At 47.8% G+C, this 19,204-nt stretch overlaps 1 protein-coding gene across 1 annotated transcript in view; it reads left to right on the plus strand.

Annotated features, from left to right (window-relative positions):
- Positions 1-19,204, plus strand: part of LOC144174658 (uncharacterized) — an 89,541-nt gene that overhangs the window by 58,296 nt on the left and 12,041 nt on the right. The window lies entirely within an intron of this gene.

Here is a 19,204-nt window from a genome sequence, read left to right on the forward strand (position 1 = left end):
AACCCGTGGCGTCGACAATTATTAGCGAGTCTTGTCACCTCCGTTTCCGGTGCGCCATCTGGCGTCACTGCACGCGCAAGAACTCAAACTTGCAGGCTGGGTGGAACCCACTTTTAAGCCGTGTGAAGGAACTACGGGAAGTTTTCCGCAGACTCTGGAGGGTCCAATTCAATTTACAGGGCGGCCGCGTATAAGCCCCCAGGAGGCGAGATTGGTGCTACGTAATGAAGTCTTAAAACTCGCACATTGTTTTAGACGTTAGACGTCTACCTCTTCTCCTCCTCCTATCTCTCTCTCTCTCTCTCTCTCTCTCTCTCTCTCTTTATATATATATATATATATATATATATATATATATATATATATATATATATATATATATATATTGAGAGACAGAGCTCCGAGATGCTAAATGACCACTTTTAATTAGGCCGCCGAGCACAGGTCACCCAGAGACGGAACAGCCCGGGAATGATGATGGTTATGCACAGATGACAGTGGCGATGGGTCGGATGGGTAGAAGGAACAGAGGGATTGACCCGCCGTGTTCCACACTGAATATATCAATGATCATGTCGCTTCCACGCATAAATATCTGAGCAGTAAACTCCCAATGCCCCCCACCCCCCCAAAGACACACACACACACACACATATATATATATATAATATATATATATATATATATATATATATATATATACAGAAATAAGGGTTGGCAGTCGAGAAAACCTCGGAAAGCAAAGGGGAGGATGTGGTAGATCATTGAAACAGATTAAGAATTTGGAAAGAAAGAAAGAAAGTGAAGAAAAAATGCCCGCCAGGTGGGATCCGAACCCACGACCTCCAGAATACCGGTCTGGTGCGATAACCACTACGCTACCGGCGGGGCGATTTTCCCATTCACTTTCTGGGGTATTTATGTTAGGTATGTTTGTTTCCTGTGCTTGGGGGTGGTAGCCAGCGCCATGCATAGTCAGCGCCATGCAAGACTGCCAGAACAGAGGCCATGCATAGCGAGGGCCTCTGTTCTGGCAGTCTTGTTGCCAAAGGGAGCTTAAGAGGGTTCAAAGCTGGTCGACCACTCTGGACATGTCGTAGACACTCGAGTCACGACCCGGGGGTTAAAAAGAAGGTCCCCTTCACCCCGATTAGTCCGAATGGCGCTGGCTACCACCCCCAAGCACAGGAAACAAACACACCTAACATAAATACCCCAGAAAGTGAATGGAAAAATCGCCCCGCCGGTAGCGTAGTGTTTATCGCACCAGACCGGTATTCTGGAGGTCGTGGGTTCGGATCCCACCTGGCGGGCATTTTTTCTTCACTTTCTTTCTTTCTTTCCAAATTCTTAATCTGTTTCAATGATCTACCACATCCTCCCCTTTGCTTTCCGAGGTTTTCTCGACTGCCAACCCTTATTTCTGTGTTATTTTCAACGAGCCCCTCATTTCCTATTCTGATTCGCTACATGCATAGCGAGGGCCTCTGTTCTGGCAGTCTTGTTGCCAAAGGGAGCTTAAGAGGGTTCAAAGCTGGTCGACCACTCTGGACATGTCGTAGACACTCGAGTCACGACCCGGGGGTTAAAAAGAAGGTCCCCTTCACCCCGATTAGTCCGAATGGCGCTGGCTACCACCCCCAAGCACAGGAAACAAACATACCTAACATAAATACCCCAGAAAGTGAATGGGAAAATCGCCCCGCCGGTAGCGTAGTGGTTATCGCACCAGACCGGTATTCTGGAGGTCGTGGGTTCGGATCCCACCTGGCGGGCATTTTTTCTTCACTTTCTTTCTTTCTTTCCAAATTCTTAATCTGTTTCAATGATCTACCACATCCTCCCCTTTGCTTTCCGAGGTTTTCTCGACTGCCAACCCTTATTTCTGTGTTATTTTCAACGAGCCCCTCATTTCCTATTCTGATTCGCTATATATATATATATTTATTTATTTATTTATATATAGGTCTTTGTTGAAACCCAGGGTGTTTCAGGGAAGTCTTTAAGCAATTTAAAAGACAGGCTTTCGGATTTAATATTGGTTTTCTTGCGCGAAGTGATCATGGGTTGTGTTCCAATTGCTATTCAGGTTATTACCGTTTTTACCTTTTTAATTATTGCAGTTGGGTTTGTTATCGTAATGTAGAAATTGTAGAGCATCGTCAGACAACCCGATAGCCAGCGTTATATTTGCGATAATGTGAGTGCCCGCAGACCTATAAGCTGAATACTTCAGTATTCTGGACGTACCCATCTGGAGCTCGGGGGCTGCCAAGCGCCGCAAAGACATGCTCCCAAAGTTGATGTCACTCAGAGCGGAGGCGCGCGAGCATTCTGGCCCGGCCGTGGCTTTAGCTTGTCTCGAACGCAAAGTAGGGTGGCGTACGTGTCACGCGTGCGCAGTTCGGGGGGACGTCAACACCGGAGCATGGCTTTGTAGTGCTTTGCAGCCCCCGAGCTCCAGATGCGCGCGTCCAGATCACTGAAGTATTCAGCCCATATGTCTGCGGGCAATTAGATTTTCGCATATCTAACGCTGTATATCGGGTTCTCTGATGATTCTCTACAATTTCCACATTACAATAACAAACCTAACTGAAATAATCAAGAAGTTAATTAATGAGTACTAGTTAGTTTATAACCAAAATAGCAACTTCTACTCGTTTTATTGTGACCGCCAAGGCCCCTGATCACGTCGCGCAAGAAAAAAATCCCGGGACATCTCCACTAACGTGAAACCTGGGGAGAAGGGAAGAATTCCGTGTATAAATATATTCAAAGATTGTAAATCTCTCTTGCCACACGGCGCGCGCTGATTTGGGGCCGGAGAAGCGCCGGTGGGAGCAGCAATCGCGCTCTTGCGGAGACGGTGGCACCCTCTCTTGCGTTGAACCGGATTTAAGCAATTAAATGAGAGACAGACTGACCGTAGGTTGTCTTCGTGTCACACGCTGCAGCATGCTGAGAAGTATGCCAAGAATTACCGCGAGGCGTTGAAAAACGAGCGTCCCGATGTGTTCTTTTAGTAAGCGTTTTTGCCCATGGAGATGAAACGTTCTAGCGCGAGCCTTTGTAAAACGAGTGTCCTGGTGTTTTAGTACCATGACTACACGAGAATACGACGACATGAGACGCGGACAGATTGCGCCCCCAAGGTGCATCCCCCCTAAAACAATTTTACCTCCGAAAGCCTGTTTTTAAAATTACGTAATCTTTTCTGAAACACCCTGAACATAGAGAGAGAGAGAGAGAGAGAGAGAGAGAGAGAGAGACTCTTTATTAAAGAAGGAAATGCAGAGAGGTTTGCGAACATGCGTACGTCGGCATGCTACTCTGCAGGAAGGGGAATGGGGAAAAGATAGATGAGTAGTAAAAAGAGTAGCAGAGGAAAGAAGAAAAAAAAAGAGATAGGGTCATATAAAGGGACATGTGGCGTAGCATAGACTGTCCGCTTAAGGGGGGCTATGAAGTCTCAGCGACGCCAATATCGTCAAGATAGCCAAATAACGCATCCAGGACTTTTCGTTGAGACGACGGAGAATTCCATGATCCAAGTAGCAGGCTCAGGCGTAATTGTTCCAGGGGGAAGAGCCTCTAACCGGCTCCTTGCGTCAGTGTAGGCGGAGCACTGTAGCAGGGACATGCTCGACGGTTTCGGGGGGCGCCACAGTGTTCGCAATGTGGGCTTGGACTTTGGCCTATGCGATGTAAGCAGGCATTAGTGAACGCCGCATTGAGTCGCAGTCTATGAAACAGTGTTTCCCGCCGGCGAGGTATAGTCGTTCTGGCAGCCTCAGTCTTGACTGTAACGAGGCACAGTAGCCACGATCAACGTACCGGTACCAACGCTGCCAAACAGCAGCGAGGTAGAAGGAACAGGCAGCGGAGCACATCATCTTCATGCAGTTTGCATTATCATCATCGCGAGCCACGAGGTCATCAGCATCTTTAACATCATCAGTGTGTTGGCTCAAGAGCTGAGCGCGTTTCGCACAGCCCGTCTCATCTCAGCTAAGCCTCCCTGCGTTTCTGCGCGTCGCTGTCTCCGCATAGCCACCATTATTGTACACCAGCGCTTTCATACGACATCACTCCTGCCCTAGCTTAGCCGACCCTGTTAGGCGAATTATTTTGTATAGTGGCACTGTACTGTCGCTTGTTTGAACGGGGACACTGCTGCCGCCTTTCCGCCAGTTGCGTCCTATTCCATACGGCTTCGAAAGCCTGTGTCTAATCGCGTTCCAAACTGCCGGTATGGGGCGGGGGGAAGGGAAGGGGGGGACTTAATATGAACAACCTGGGGGGTTAAGATCATGAATTTCGGCGTGATGCCGCGACGCAGTGCATCTGTAAAGACCCCCTGGCTGAACCGCATTTCGCACAATGGGCTGAAGCTCGTGTGTTACGAACTCGTTCTCCCGTCTACGAACTCGTTCTCCCGTCGCGTCGGGTGGTATGCGAATCGGCGAGAGCAGTTCTGTCTAGGGATTAATGGCCAGAAAAAATACTTGAAACTCGGATTCTCTCTAACTGGTGAAAAACGAGAAATGTCAAGCTTGACCGCTAGCACAACTGTATAATCTTGCCGGGTTTCATTTATTCGTAAATTCATTTATTCATTTCATCTGGTCGTAAACGAGTGACATGACGCCGCCACTTCCCCAAACCACTTGGTGGTAGACGCAGGTCGGGAAACGGTTGTAAAATTACTTTCAATGAAAATATGCGGAAACAAATTGCACCGTGCATTTGTGCTAGAATAAAGCCACGTCACTTACTTGGGCTAAGAAGCTCGAAAGCCGGCCTTTCTTTTAGGCTTTGCACGATGCATGCTGGGTGATATCAACCAGTTACGCATTTCCTTTCTTTTTTTTTGTCGTGGTTCACCGCTATTCATTCACGGCTACTTCATTGCATTCGTGTTATCGTGGTTTTACCCAACATCCCCTTCACGGCAGCGCAAAGCCGAATTATTGTAATGCGTCCAACAAAGTTGGTCAAGAAAATGTATAATGATGCTGGCCTTACCACCGCGATACCTTTATTTTTTTTCTGACGTATAGTGTGATCAGGCCTTCCAGATGGGGATCAGCGATAGCTTTCGGAAACAGTTCACAATGTGAAAGCTTTGTGAACTGTTTCACAAAATATTTTGTGGTCAACTGTTTGAAAGTCAAGACTTTGGGGACATGCGCCCTTTACAAATTTATTTTTGTAGAAATAAAACGTTCACCGAATTTATCTATAATTGGCTTGTGCAGTATTCTTTTTAAACGTTAGTGACTTTTTTTTAAGAGAGTCAATGCACTGCTTGTAGCTGAAAAAGTTTTGGCTACTGCTGTTTGGACCATCAAATTCTTAATTTGGTTGTACCCGTTTGATTGCCCTTTCCGGAACTGCGTGGTTTTGAGTCTTGCTTGACCACTTAAGAATTCAAAGTCGTCTGCTTCAGAAGCTAGAAAATCTGCTTCAAAAGCTCATTTTACCTGCTCCAAGAGCTGCTCCAAGAATCTCAGTGTCTGTTCCACCACTACCATTTCTTTACCCCAGCTTGGTTGCCTAGAAGGCCGTAGCCCTCATGGTGGTTTTTTGTTTTGTGAACCAGGGAAACAGGCGGCCCTGTCACCATTATTGCAGTTTTGTTCGGTGCTTTTGGTTTGGAGCCTCCGACGCGGACACCTCTAGTCCGGTTATGATATCGTCAAAAAACTTTGTCGTCATGTCGCAAAATTTATCCTGTCACATAATTTCGAAAGTCTTTTTAGTGTACCAGGCCCGGCAAAGAAAAAAACATAAAGCTATGCCTCAGCCAAAAGGAGAAAAGGATGTTTCCAATATTCTGAGAAATGTCTACCAAAGCGTAAACATTAGTGTCAGACAGCCGCTCTGCCGTACGCTCGGCTATACGAATTCCTTTAATGTCGGCTTCAATGTTATGCACAAATGCATTGCTAAGAAGAAGTTTTATCAGGAACGATGCAAGCAGTTTTATATTAACGATGAAGGCCCCATGTATCCCAAGGGAGGCTGTACAGCGAGTGGCTTTCAAGTTGATGTCACTGCTGTACAAAAATGGGCTGCTAATGTATTGCGTCACACTCTTATGCTTTTGTTTTATGTGAAGACGTCAGTTAACTCGCTAGGTCGAAAATGCAGTGTCGTTGACAAGAGGTGGCACACAGAATAGCCAGACGATTGCACATAAAACGTCTAATGGCTCCAAAAATAAAAAGCAGAGGAAAGAACTCGCTCGGAGTGACGCCAAAGTTCTCAGGAAAGCTTGTATAAACAAAGTAAAGTAAGTGCTTCGAAAAGAAAAGTGTCTTAATCCGGATCTTCGAATCGAACCCTGGTTATCTGAAATGCGAGACGAGCACACATGCCCAGCGCCACGGCGGATCCGGCTGTAGGACCCGGGGAGACCTTGGGAATGCGTTGCGGCCTTCGACTTCGGAACACTTGCTGAGCTGCTGAGCCTGGATGGCTGATTTGGACAAAATAACTTCAGAAGTAGCGATTAAGCGAGAAACTAAGTAGTTCACGAAAATTGTTCGGTTCGCGTAGAGTGTCACAGTAGCTCCATCATGCGACATTCGCTGAAAACTTCGATCGTATGTCGCTGTCGATCCCAACAGACTTCGTGGGAGCAGTGCGAGCGCGGGAAAATTGAATTAGATTGAATAAACTTTAGCACAAGAAGGGTGGCCTATTGACTAAGCGGCAAAAAGGAGAGCGGGTTAATTAGGTGGCCGCACGGGGAAGGGGGGGGGGGGGGGAAGGATGGTGCTGATGATAATGAAAGGACACAATTGGTAGTTGGACACTACTAATGCTTTCGTAGTAATTACATCACAAGGAGTTCTCTCCAAGTAGCCCGCGCCGACCAGACGCAGACCTCGGGGTCGGCCCGACGCCGCGGTGAGCGGTGAAGACTACGGGACGGTGAAGCCCTGCGTGGCCTGATCCGTCCCCGACTGCCGGTACCTCAATAAAGTCCTTTCTCTCTCTCTCTCTCTCAGGTGTGCTCGTAGTACTTGTTTTCCAAATCATTTTTATTGATTTCGGGGATATCAATTATCTAGACGTGGGTTACCGCGACTAATTATGCATTTATTTTGCTTACGTGGGGAGGCACACTTTTTCGGTTAGGTGCTCGCTAAAGAATGCTTCCGTAGAAAATAAGGCCCACCCAGGCAGAGCGGAGACTCGCCGATTATAAGCAGACGCGGAGCAAACGCAGGCCTCGCTTGCCAAGGGGTAAGGCACGCCGAATCGCCCAGCGCAGGAGACGAAACGCACAAGAGACGGCCGAGAACGCTGTGTATGCGGATCACGAGAGACACACCAGGCGGCGCGGCGAGGCAGGAACGTCGGAAAGCAGAAGCGGCGAATGGGGGAAATAGAAAAGACAGTAGCCCGCCTTATTCGCATGCATCCATTACTGAGCATAACTGCAAGCTATAAAAAGAGGCATACTATCTTTTTTTTTTTTTTCGTGTTGATTTGGTTCGTCCACATAGTTGGCGTATGCCCACAGTTCACGAACGCTTCTTTGCGAGCCACAGTGCACAGGTCCCCACCTAACGTAATAGCCCGCTTTTATTTTCGCAGGCACATGAAAAGAGCTGGAGAAGGGGGAGATCTCTTCCCTTCTTGTTTTACGCAGGCTTCAGCGGCCCGTGTGAGTAGTACTACCTAGTGGACGCCAACGGCAATGAAAACAGTTGCACGTGGAATAAAACATGTTCGTAACGGCAATGTCGGCTGGTTGAAGACAAAAAGGAATAAAAAATGTTCCGGGGGCCATGTGACAACCACAAAAACATTTTCCTCCTCCGACTTCCTTCTGACAGTCGCCTTTCCTTGCAACCACGGCCAGCTTGCAGCTATCACCATTTCGCTTCGTGGGCACATTGCCAGCGTTCACGTTTCCTATGTGAAGGGCATTACTTTAACGCGGGAATTATTCCCACACAAAATCACGCCACGCAATATTTAATCGGTGTGCTCGAGATTGCAAACAGCGGACCCCAGCGACATCTTGGTCAATAACCCTCCACTTCCGCATCCACAGAAATTGACTCTGCAAATGAGGAACGGGGTCAACCGAAAACTGAAGGTAACGACAGGCACTTTACTTAACCCCCACAATTACTCAATAGAGAACGCTCCACCAATATATTGCGAGGCCAAACAAGATCACTATCACACAGATTCGACTCTTCGCAGACTCAGATATTCCCCTCTCAGTGAGATTGAGGAAGTGTATGCGGTTCTTGAGCCTATATGGAGGGTGAGACGGGAAAGAATGGATCAAATTGAGCAGCGGCCTTGCAAACTGGGAGCGGCTGGCTCGTTACAGCGAACCCAGCACGCAACCCAACTCCACCGCTGTCATTAGAAGGAGAGAGAGAGAGAGAGAGAGAGAGAGAGAGAGAGAGAGAGAGAGAGAGAGAGAGAGAGAGAGAGAGAGAGAGGAGAGAGAGAGAGAGAGAGAGAGAAGAGAGAGAGAGAGAGAGAGACGTTTATTTGAGCTTTCTGAAATGGGAGTGGTTCCTAGTCCGGGAATCATGAGGTGAGACAAAGAAGAACAAGAAGAAAAGAGACAAGACAAGAAGAAAAGTGAGCTTCCCCTCCTCCAGCTGTTCTCAATGCACGTGCGCAAATAAAAGACGCCTTATAAAAAGCCAAACAAAGCGGTATAACAGATAATGCGGCAGCTGCGCACTGTGGCTTGCAAGGAAGCGTTTCTGTACCGTGGGAATATGCCAGCTATGCAGACGAACCAAATATGCGCGCAAAATCAACTATGGTGCTTCTTTCTGTAGCTTGCAGTTGCGCGGGAGTGTGGATGCCAATCCCGGAGGATATCACTCAAGCATGCATGTTCTCCGCATCACTAGGGCCTGGCTTTGCCGCTGTGCTCACTCTGCGTGTGTACGGTGAGATTTACAGGACATGAAATTAGAGCAGCACGCGTGGTCGCAATGGTGAACAGTGCGTGTAGTTTGCGAAGAATGTTTGGACAATTTTACAAATATACACTGAGGGGTATTTGTCCGTGAAGTTAAAAATAAAGGTCAAATGTGGGACGAGGATGTGTATGATGCGGATATATATATGTATATATATATATATATATATATATATATATATATATATATATATATATATAATATTATATATATAATATATATATATATATATATATATATATATATATATATATATATACTTTCCTAATGAAAATGTCAGCATTGCAAGAACGCATACCGACCGCGAACACTCGAAACACAGAATAGTGGCTTGTTCCCAGAACGTGCACAAACTACGGCCAACAAATGTTAAAATATATAATACCCTACACCCTGCACAGTAATACAACTTTTTTGATGGTCCCAAAATAAATAAGCTTGATCTAATTGAACAATTTTTAAGCAGAATTTCTGAAGGGTAGAAGATAGCAGCGAGTTCTCACGTGGCGTGCTACACTGCTTTACTTTTATTTGTCCAGAAAGACCTGTCGGATTTGCCTTTGAGTTCCATATATGTGCGCGCGTGTTTTTTTTTTTCTTCTTCTTTTTTTTACGTTGTTTCACAGCGTTGTTTGAACGTCTGGTTCTTCCGGGTTTTTTTTTTTGTTGTTGTTATTTCTTTACAAAGCGTACCAAGCTTTTTTGTCATTTGTTTTCCCCGAAAGTAAGTTGTAATAAATTATCGTTTTCCCTGCAGGTATGCATGCGTGCATTGGACTTTTGTGCACATGTCATACACCTGTATCCGTGTTTATGCGGTGTGTATATGATCACGGTTGTTGAATTTTTTCGCGTGTACATGTGTTTATACTATGTAAGTGTACTGTGGGTGTTATATTTACGTTTGTGCGTATGAAATTATTTCTGTTAGTTTGTTGTTGTTCTTGATCACACCGTTTTCGGGAACTTTTTTTTTCTCTCTATCTCCTTTCCTATTTTTTCGAGCCTGCAAGTGTCTTGTGTGCTACCGCTGCCACCTTGTGTGTAGGGCCTCAGGCCTCGTCAAGCTGCTGAATGAGCAGCTTTTTGTCTGAGGTCGGTTTTTCCACTGAGGAAAATAAAAAAAACATTCTGAGTCTGATATATATATATATATATATATATATATATATATATATATATATATATATATATATATATATATATATATATATAACACAGAAATAAGGGTTGGCAGTCGAGAAAACTTCGGAAAGCAAAGGGGAGGATGTGGTAGATCATTGAAACAGATTAAGAATTTGGAAAGAACGAAAGAAAGTGAAGAAAAAATGCCCGCCAGGTGGGATCCGAACCCACGACCTCCAGAATACCGGTCTGGTGCGATAACCACTACGCTACCGGCGGGGCGATTTTCCCATTCACTTTCTGGGGTATTTATGTTAGGTATGTTTGTTTCCTGTGCTTGGGGGTGCTTTTCTTCACTTTCTTTCTTTCTTTCCAAATTCTTAATCTGTTTCAATGATCTACCACATCCTCCCCTTTGCTTTCCGAGGTTTTCTCGACTGCCAACCCTTATTTCTGTGTTATTTTCAACGAGCCCCTCATTTCCTATACTGATTCGCTACATGCATAGCGAGGGCCTCTGTTCTGGCAGTCTTGTTGCCAAAGGGAGCTTAAGAGGGTTCAAAGCTGGTCGACCACTCTGGACATGTCGTAGACACTCGAGTCACGACCCGGGGGTTAAAAAGAAGGTCCCCTTCACCCCGATTAGTCCGAATGGCGCTGGCTACCACCCCCAAGCACAGGAAACAAACATACCTAACATAAATACCCCAGAAAGTGAATGGGAAAATCGCCCCGCCGGTAGCGTAGTGGTTATCGCACCAGACCGGTATTCTGGAGGTCGTGGGTTCGGATCCCACCTGGCGGGCATTTTTTCTTCACTTTCTTTCTTTCTTTCCAAATTCTTAATCTGTTTCAATGATCTACCACATCCTCCCCTTTGCTTTCCGAGGTTTTCTCGACTGCCAACCCTTATTTCTGTGTTATTTTCAACGAGCCCCTCATTTCCTATTCTGATTCGCTATATATATATATATATATATATATATATATATATATATATATATATATATATATATATATATATATATATATATATATATATATATATATATATATATATATATATATATATATTGTAGAGGCGTGAAACATACCAAGGGTCACCGGCCCATCCACTACCAAACCGAGGAGGACGGCCGCCGACTGGTAGCGAAGGAAGAAGAAACGGGGAGCTCGTTCTGTGGGAGAAAAAACATGGCGTCTTGAGAATCGGACGTGGTTTCATTACAAGTGGCGCAGCCGACCAGCCTTCAAGCCTGAGGCGACCCAGCCTCCGGACCTGCTCTCCCTCACGGTGATCCAGCCACAGGGACGACCCTCAGCAGCGACCAAGGACTGGCACGCCTTCCAGCCCTGCTTCCCGGGTTCATCGTTGGGGCCGCGGTCCCGGCACGAGCGCCGAACACACGGACAGCCCAGCCCCCAGTCGAGCCAGCCTTGGACACGACCGTCCCCACCGGCCGGCGTCTTCTTGACTCGCCGCTGCGTCCGCCGTTCGCGCCGTGATTTCTGCGGACTTTGGACTCTTCTCCGTGAGTGACCAACCTCTCGCAATGACGACCACTGCTGCGAACGCCAGCCACCATTTTTGGACTGCCCAGGCACTCAAAGAGATGTGTCAGCAGCTTCACGACGCCATTCCCGGCCCGTTTCCATCGCCCGCCCACACGGGCTTCCCGGTCTTCGATGGTTTCAGGACGATGCGGTTTCCTGGGTAAAGCTGATCGACGTCCTTGCCACCCATCACGCCTGGCCCGATGACACTAAGTTGTTAGTTGCACAAGAACGCCTACGCGACGCTTCCCGAGCGTAGCACCTTTACGAAGGTCACTCCCATCCCACCTGGGCAAGCGGGAGCGGGGCATTAATCAAGGCGTTCAGTGGATTGTCAGCCAGCTACGATGCTTGCTTTATGGAAATGCGTGCCCGCCTGCAAGGCCCTAGCGAGAACGTCGCGGTCTACATCTACGACAAGCTCCGCCTTCTCGCAGGCTGCGACTTCACCTGGGCGTCTCCTGTTGCAAGGCGGTACGTCATAGATGGCCTGGCCGACCCCATTCTAGCTGCAGCCTTGGCCGTGAAGCCGCCGGAGTTGAGCCCACAAGCCTTCGTCCGTCTGGCTGTAGGACTGCAACAGGGTGCAACGCGACCTGCCCCGGAGCCTTGCATGCAAGCCTCGGCTCAGCCCTTGGTCGAGAACGTACACCCGAAGCCCGAATCGAATAATATGTCCCTGATAGATGAAGAGGCGACCAGCGGGACGGGTCCGACCGTCATTTACAACCTAGTCCAGCTTCCGAAATGTTTTTACCAAGCCCGTAGCCAGTTGACGCTTCCTCCTATACAGACGCAGTTCTCCCGTGGCCGCGAACGATGCACCTTTGACTCCCACAGGATCGGGGAAGTTGGCGTCTCCGCTGAGCTTGGTCGACGAAGAGATCCTTTCGGAACGTCCCGGCACCTGTACACAGCTTAACGACAGAGCCAACAAGAAGAGTCATGCTGACCATTCCGCGCATTACCAGTCGGCATCCAAAGGTACGCCAGAGCATCTGCCAGATACATTGATGCTCTGCCCCATCGATTCGACTAAACGAAGCTACTACTACTTTGCGGACATCACTACGCCCGGAGCCTCAACCCAGGATAGCATGAGGCGTGGAAGACCAAAAGAGCGCTTCTACTACTCCAAGGCGCCATCGGAAGGGCACGTTCCATTCACCGTGACGTGGGACTCCAACAACCGCACGCAGCGCTTCTTGCCGCTACAAAAACACGAGGAGACGGTTGCGATGGATACTCTGAGCAACACATCCGCCAGCGTTTCTGACGCCTCCGGTCAGGAACGGGCCATCGTTTCTGCTGTGTCCGGTGAGACTGAGCGCGAGGAGATACCAGCTGAAGAAATCAACGAAGCGCCGTCAAGAGACCAGATGTACGACGATAGTCATGTACAAACCAAAAATGTACTTGTCACAGACAAGGATGTTTCAGCGCCTGTTATCGAAAACAGAAACCAGGATAACCAGAGCGACAGTACCAACCTACTGCAATATGAAAGCAAGGACATCATGACGCGCCGGCTGGGGGTAGAGGAAATGGTCATTCCGGAAGCCATCCTGACTTCCTGCTCAACGGAAGAAAGCGAAGTTCTGAAACGAACCAGAAAGAAAAACTGGAACCGAGCGGAGAGAAACAATCACCGACAGAAGGCGTACAACGGGCTTTTTCAGCTCTTCGTGGGTGGACCGTCAAGCCAGAGCCAGAGGACCACACCAACAGTTTGCGGGGGGGGGGGGGGGGGGGGGGGTGAGGGAGGGGAGCAAGCTTGCAGTGTGGCCGAGTGTAGAGGCGTGAAACATAAAGCAAAAGCTGAGACCAAGGTCACCGGCCAATCCACTACCAAACCGAAGACGACGGCTGCTGACTGGAAACGAAGGGAGAAGAAGCGCGGAGATCGTTCTGTGGGAGAAAAAACATGGCGTCTTGAGAATCGGACGTGGTTTCATTGCAATATATAGAAGGTTAGTAAAGACATACGCACGAGAAAGACATTAAAAACAATTAAGTTTACTGGTGTTTCGACTGCAGGACCAGTCTTCATCGGAGTAACGAACAACCTATAGACACACGGACGCTTTTAAAGGTGCGGAAGGTGGTGGGCCACAGCGCACCCTTGTTAAAAAAACTAAGATTGCGTTCGGGGAGAAGGAACAGGGGAAGAGAGAGCCCTATACATTTGCGTACCAAGTTTCATGACGTACAGCTCGAAAATTCTACCCAGCATTAAACAAGAAACCGCAAAGATTCATAGCAACAGCAGACACGGTCTCGCGGGCGCCAGCACCAAACGGTTTTTTTTTTTTTTTTTGAGAAACGGGTTCCAAGGAGCAAAGACAAACTTTAAATTCAGAAGGTTGAAAATACTGATTAATATATTCACTGTCTCGCCCGACATGGGCGGTGCGTATGAGAAGAAAGCGATGAGGTAATGCTTTCGCTAGAGGGGGTTTATATTAACGGCTTCGAATTGTAAAAGGAAACCCTTCAGACCATCCTAACAGCGTGCGATGGTTATTACTTTCAAAGCCAGTAAAAACACGCATGAAATCGTACCGATAAGAAGCATATTAGCGTTAGAGAAAGTTACCGGTGCGCTTGCTATTTTACAATCAGGATTCAGGAAGCACTCATTATCCTAACTGCAGGCTTAACAAGAAGAAACGCCGATGCGCGAGAATTAACTGCGTTGCAGACACGCCCGGGCTGTTCCATTGCCTCTTCAGCTCATCTTCGTTGCAGCTGAAGACAGAGACTTGTGTCATTTGCTTCTTAAAGCCATGATGCCTGTCTAGCCGCAAATAACAGCGGAAGAACCAACCAGACCGCAGTTCCGCGTCCTAACTTCACGTCGAGTGCTAGTGACGATGAGAAAAACATGAGCGACGGTTATTCCTTTCTCCATCTCTCGTAGATGGTCGTCTTTAGCTGTGTTTGTGTTGTTGTAGTCTCTTGTGCTGTATAATACTTCGTAAGGCGGATATATCTCCGGGCTGGGGCGCGCATGCGTGTTTAGCTCGTCCTGTCGGCTGCGCCACTCATACTGGAGAACCTAGAAATATAACGGCTGCTCCTGAAAAGCAACAGACGACAAGGTGTGCAGGCGTCGTGCGAGCTTCTGCAGCTTCGCCTCCCTTGCGGGAGCAGCCGGCTAAGGCTTTCATAGCCTTTCGTTCGGGGGAAAAGAAGGCGGCGGTCCGTTCTACGGCCCAGTGGCGTGCAGGGCGTAAGGCCCGAATCACGTAGGTCGTGGGCTCATTCGGAGAAGCCGAACCACGCGGCGCATTGTGCGCACGTGACGCCCCGCTTGTTCCCTTATGACGACGCTGCAGCGGGCCTGCACGATCTACCGATAGAGGAGGCACCGGAAGGCAGTTCACATGCCGATCGCGTCGTCTCCCGCGCGCAGGTTCGGTGGCGCATGTTATACGCGCAGCTTCGTCTTCCCGGTGCCCGTCTATTGGCCCCATTCTCTTGCGGCGGTGGCTCTGCGGCGAACGTGTGCCGTAGTCTAGAGCCATCGACCGCGCTTTTAGTTGTGTTTTACTCCAGATTCATATTGTTTACGCTAGCATCGGTGCTATTGAGGTGTTTGCGGATGAAGTTGACGCACATGTGAATTGTCCGTGTCGCGTTTCGTTGTTGTTGTCGGCGTATTCAAAACAACCCGGTGCTATGCGTGCGACGAGTTATGGGAGGCCGATTGACGAAGGCAGTCTTCTCCGTGCTGCGTGAATAGGCGACAACAGGGCGGCGATTGCGGATCACAATTCGCACGCCAATCTATACTCTTACGGTATGACCAGTTTGAAAATTCTTCATGCTCACGACAGTATAAGCTCATTCGCCTTATATGTACCACTTTGTTCGCTTTTGCTAACTGCGAAGCTGTTGTTGCAGGACGCAAAATGTGCGGTGTGCGGCGCCATTAAGAATTGCTTCATAGTTACTCTCACCATTTACCGCGCCCCCGAGCACGCGTTTTACGAGAAGCTTCCGGTGTCGTTCAGGCTTGCGCTTGGCGCTCGCAAAAAATACGACGAAAACAGTTCACGCGTGATCGCCCCTCAATGTGGAGCACAGGACAGCTCTCGCTTCAGACTCCCAGTTCGCGAAGTTGGTTGTCGCAGGTTCTAGCGCGAGCTGACACGTTCCACTTTGAGATAAATGCGAAATCCTGTGGACAGAACGATCCGGGCTCGCCAATCATGCATGACGAAGACGAAGATATAGGTGGATATGACGATGACTAGCCCTACAGGGAAAAGCGACGACGGAACATGTGAATAAACAATTTCAAACCTAATGCAATGCGTGGTGCCGTGTCCTTCAGTGCTTACATATAGAAAGAAATCCTCCAGCTTCGCTATGGTTCAAGCCTTGCGCGACTTAGTGCAAGCTTCCCCCATTTTTTGTTACATTTAGTTTAATACCCATTGATTGAATTCTAATTCTCCTCGCTCCGAAAACTCTAGAGTAACGACGCCCGCTCTTTCGCTGACCCCACCATTCATGTCCGGCACTCAATTGTCGGTTAACTCCTGCGGCGCTTGCGTCATTTCTCGCTATGCCGAAAAGCTGAAACTTTAATGTCGCTCAAGCAAGCTTGTTTCAACCTGGACACTGCGACGCTGGAAAGATGACCCCATCCCATCCGCTAGCCTTTGACGCTACCTATGAAGGGAGAAAGGGGGCGGTAAGAGCGAACATTTAAGAAAGTTTGGACAGTCGTATTGCCAACGTTTCTAGCCTCCAAAAAGCGAGCTTCTTTGAGAAGCTTCAGAAGGTGTAAATGTAGAAACACCTCCATCAACCGAAGGCTATTTGCTGTCTGCATTTTGCATGTGGTGTAAGCTGCATGTGGTCTGCATGTGGTGTAAGCTAACTGTTCAGTTAATCTCGAATTTCTCGAAACCAAATGTTTGTTTAACGCAGCAAGGGTCAGCTTCGGGCCCATCAGTTTTAACTTCGAACTGCTTATGTTGTTTCCGTAGCAGAATACTTGACTGTTCACTTAACATATTAGTTACACGTGTTCACATCTTCCGAGTGGCCGTTCAACTTGCAGCCCAGAAAAACGACAGCGTGCCTTTTTACGCTCCTTCTGCTGCTGAAAAAAAAAATCTGGATATGGCCATTGATAGCGTTACTGTTTCGGACAGTACTGCAAATTATCTATTTACAAGTAGCCAGTGCTTTTTTTGGGGGGTGGGCAATGTTACATCAGTCCTAAGGACAAGTTATAGGGGTTCCTGGATTCGAGCTTGAAAAGCAGCAATCTTCCAGACGTTCACGCCGAGGATGCCCGCCAAGATAAGTGAATAAAGCATGCAGCATTAATTTCTCAGCCTCTCCGTGATAGACTAAGCCAGTACCTGTAGCACACGCCGCAAGAGTGGCAAGAGGAGTTCTCCCTGCGAAGGGTTGTTCTGACGTGTTTGGGCACTTGTGTGGCCCTGTGATCTGACCAACCGAACAGGTCTATGCACTTAGCATAGACCTGTTCATGCACCACGGCATGCACCGCGGGACATGTCTATTGACCTCCTGATCTAAGGCACGACAATTGTGACAGATCTTTTAACAGCGAAGCTGTTCAGCGATTCTTTGATTCCGGTGTTTCACAAAACTCAGCACAACAGTATGAAAAAAAGAAATCACTGGCACCGGCAGGAGTCGAACGTGTGTCCTGTAGGTCGACAGAGTTAGAGTCAGTCATCTTACCCACTCGGCTACGACCATTTTTTTTTCTTTATTACATGGGAGAATACGATCAGGCGTGACAGTAAGAGGACTACACAGTAAAGCAAACAAAGGAATACACTGAAGTTAGGAAAAGCACAAATACATCATAATTCAGGCGAACACACGCAAGCGTTCAAAATATAGAACCAGTCAGGTGGTTGGTCAAGCGAAATATACACACTATGTACGAATGCCAAAGTTCCTCGGCAATATGACTTTGTTAATGTTGGTGGCTTAGCATGCCTATCACATAAGCGACATCGCCACAGACTCTACAAACCAACCAACACAAACATGTCACAGGGTGGCTCACCAGGATAGCAGCCGAATGGCCAAAATCGGACAGAGAAAGGCGTGATATCAATGTATTTTCAAAGCGTTCGCTGCAAAATTCCCCAGAAAAATACAGCATCTCTGCAATCTACAAAACAGTGATCAATTGTCTCTAGTCGAGAAGAGAGTGAGCAGTCTGCCGACCAAGCATAAACAGACCTTTCATCCAAGTTTTAACAGGGAGCGTACCAGTGTGCAATTTAAAGAAAAATGTTTTAACACCTGGCGAAACACACATTTTACAAACTTGATTTAGTACCCGAGGGTAAAACGGCTTACTCACTCGGCAGTGACTGTGGGGAGAGGAATCACGCCACCTGGACACAGAGAAGGCGACACGAGAGTGGGTGCTGGTCTCGTGTCGCCTTCTCTGTGTCCTGTCCTAGCGCTGTTATCAAACTAAGTATGTACCAACAAGCCCATAAAAAAAGTCTCGTGTCGCCTTCTCTGTGTGCTGTCCTAGCGCTGTTATCAAACTGAGTATGTACCAACAAGCCCGTAAAAAAAGTCTCGTGTTGCCTTCTCTGTGTCCTGTCCTAGCGCTGTTATCAAACTAAGTATGTACCAACAAGCCCGTAAAAAAAGTCTCGTGTCGCCTTCTCTGTGTCCTGTCCTAGCGCTGTTATCAAACTAAGTATGTACCAACAAGCCCGTATTAACACAGTTTTTCACGCCCCCTGCTCGACACAGAACACGTGACAGGGTGCACGTTGCACCTGCCGGCTCCTGGTTTAAGTGTGCGTGTTCCATTCGTTCAGTGCTTGTTCGATTTGCTTCTTCTTCGCCGTTATAGGAACAAAGATCGAGTAAAGATCGTTGCAGCAGCGAAGAAGAAGCAAATCGGCTGCAATCATGGACTTAAACCGTCGTGATGGTCGTGAAGCTTGCATATAGCTTCGCTACCTTCAAGCCTTACGCGTTAGTGGAAGCTCCCTTCATTCTTTTTTTTTTGCAATATGTCGGTGCATACACTCAAATACAAGAGCTCACTTGCACTTCACAGCAACTGGTTCCTGATGGCATGTGCAGACTATCCCTGGCGAAGCCGTGCCTACCTGATTCTGCGGCGGGCGCACAGTCATGTGGTATTACTTCATTACTTCAGACGAAGTTTCAGCATCCCTGCAGTGGCTACTGTCATTTCCTCGTCAGGAGCGAGAACCTGGGTTTGTGGATTAACTCCCGAGGTAGACAACGTCTTGTAGCGGCACGTCCACTACAAGTATCCACTGGGAAAATGGGGAATGCACCATGGGCAGTTTTTTTATACGGCCGTCTAATCCTGAATCGAGCGTGCTTGATTGCTTCGTAGGTTACGCAAACTAAATCACGGAAACGTTCACACTCGACTCGCTGGGGATGAAGTGTCACATTTGTATTTTCTGGCAAGTGCTTTCGGGTACCTAAGGCATCAATTCGTAATTTGGCAAAATGGGCCCAGCCGAAATCTCGGGGACTTTCCTGTT

Source organism: Haemaphysalis longicornis, unplaced genomic scaffold (assembly GCF_048455015.1).
Source record: "Haemaphysalis longicornis isolate Haplotype H1 unplaced genomic scaffold, Haemaphysalis longicornis Haplotype H1 scaffold_3, whole genome shotgun sequence".
Lineage (NCBI taxonomy): Eukaryota > Metazoa > Arthropoda > Arachnida > Ixodida > Ixodidae > Haemaphysalis > Haemaphysalis longicornis.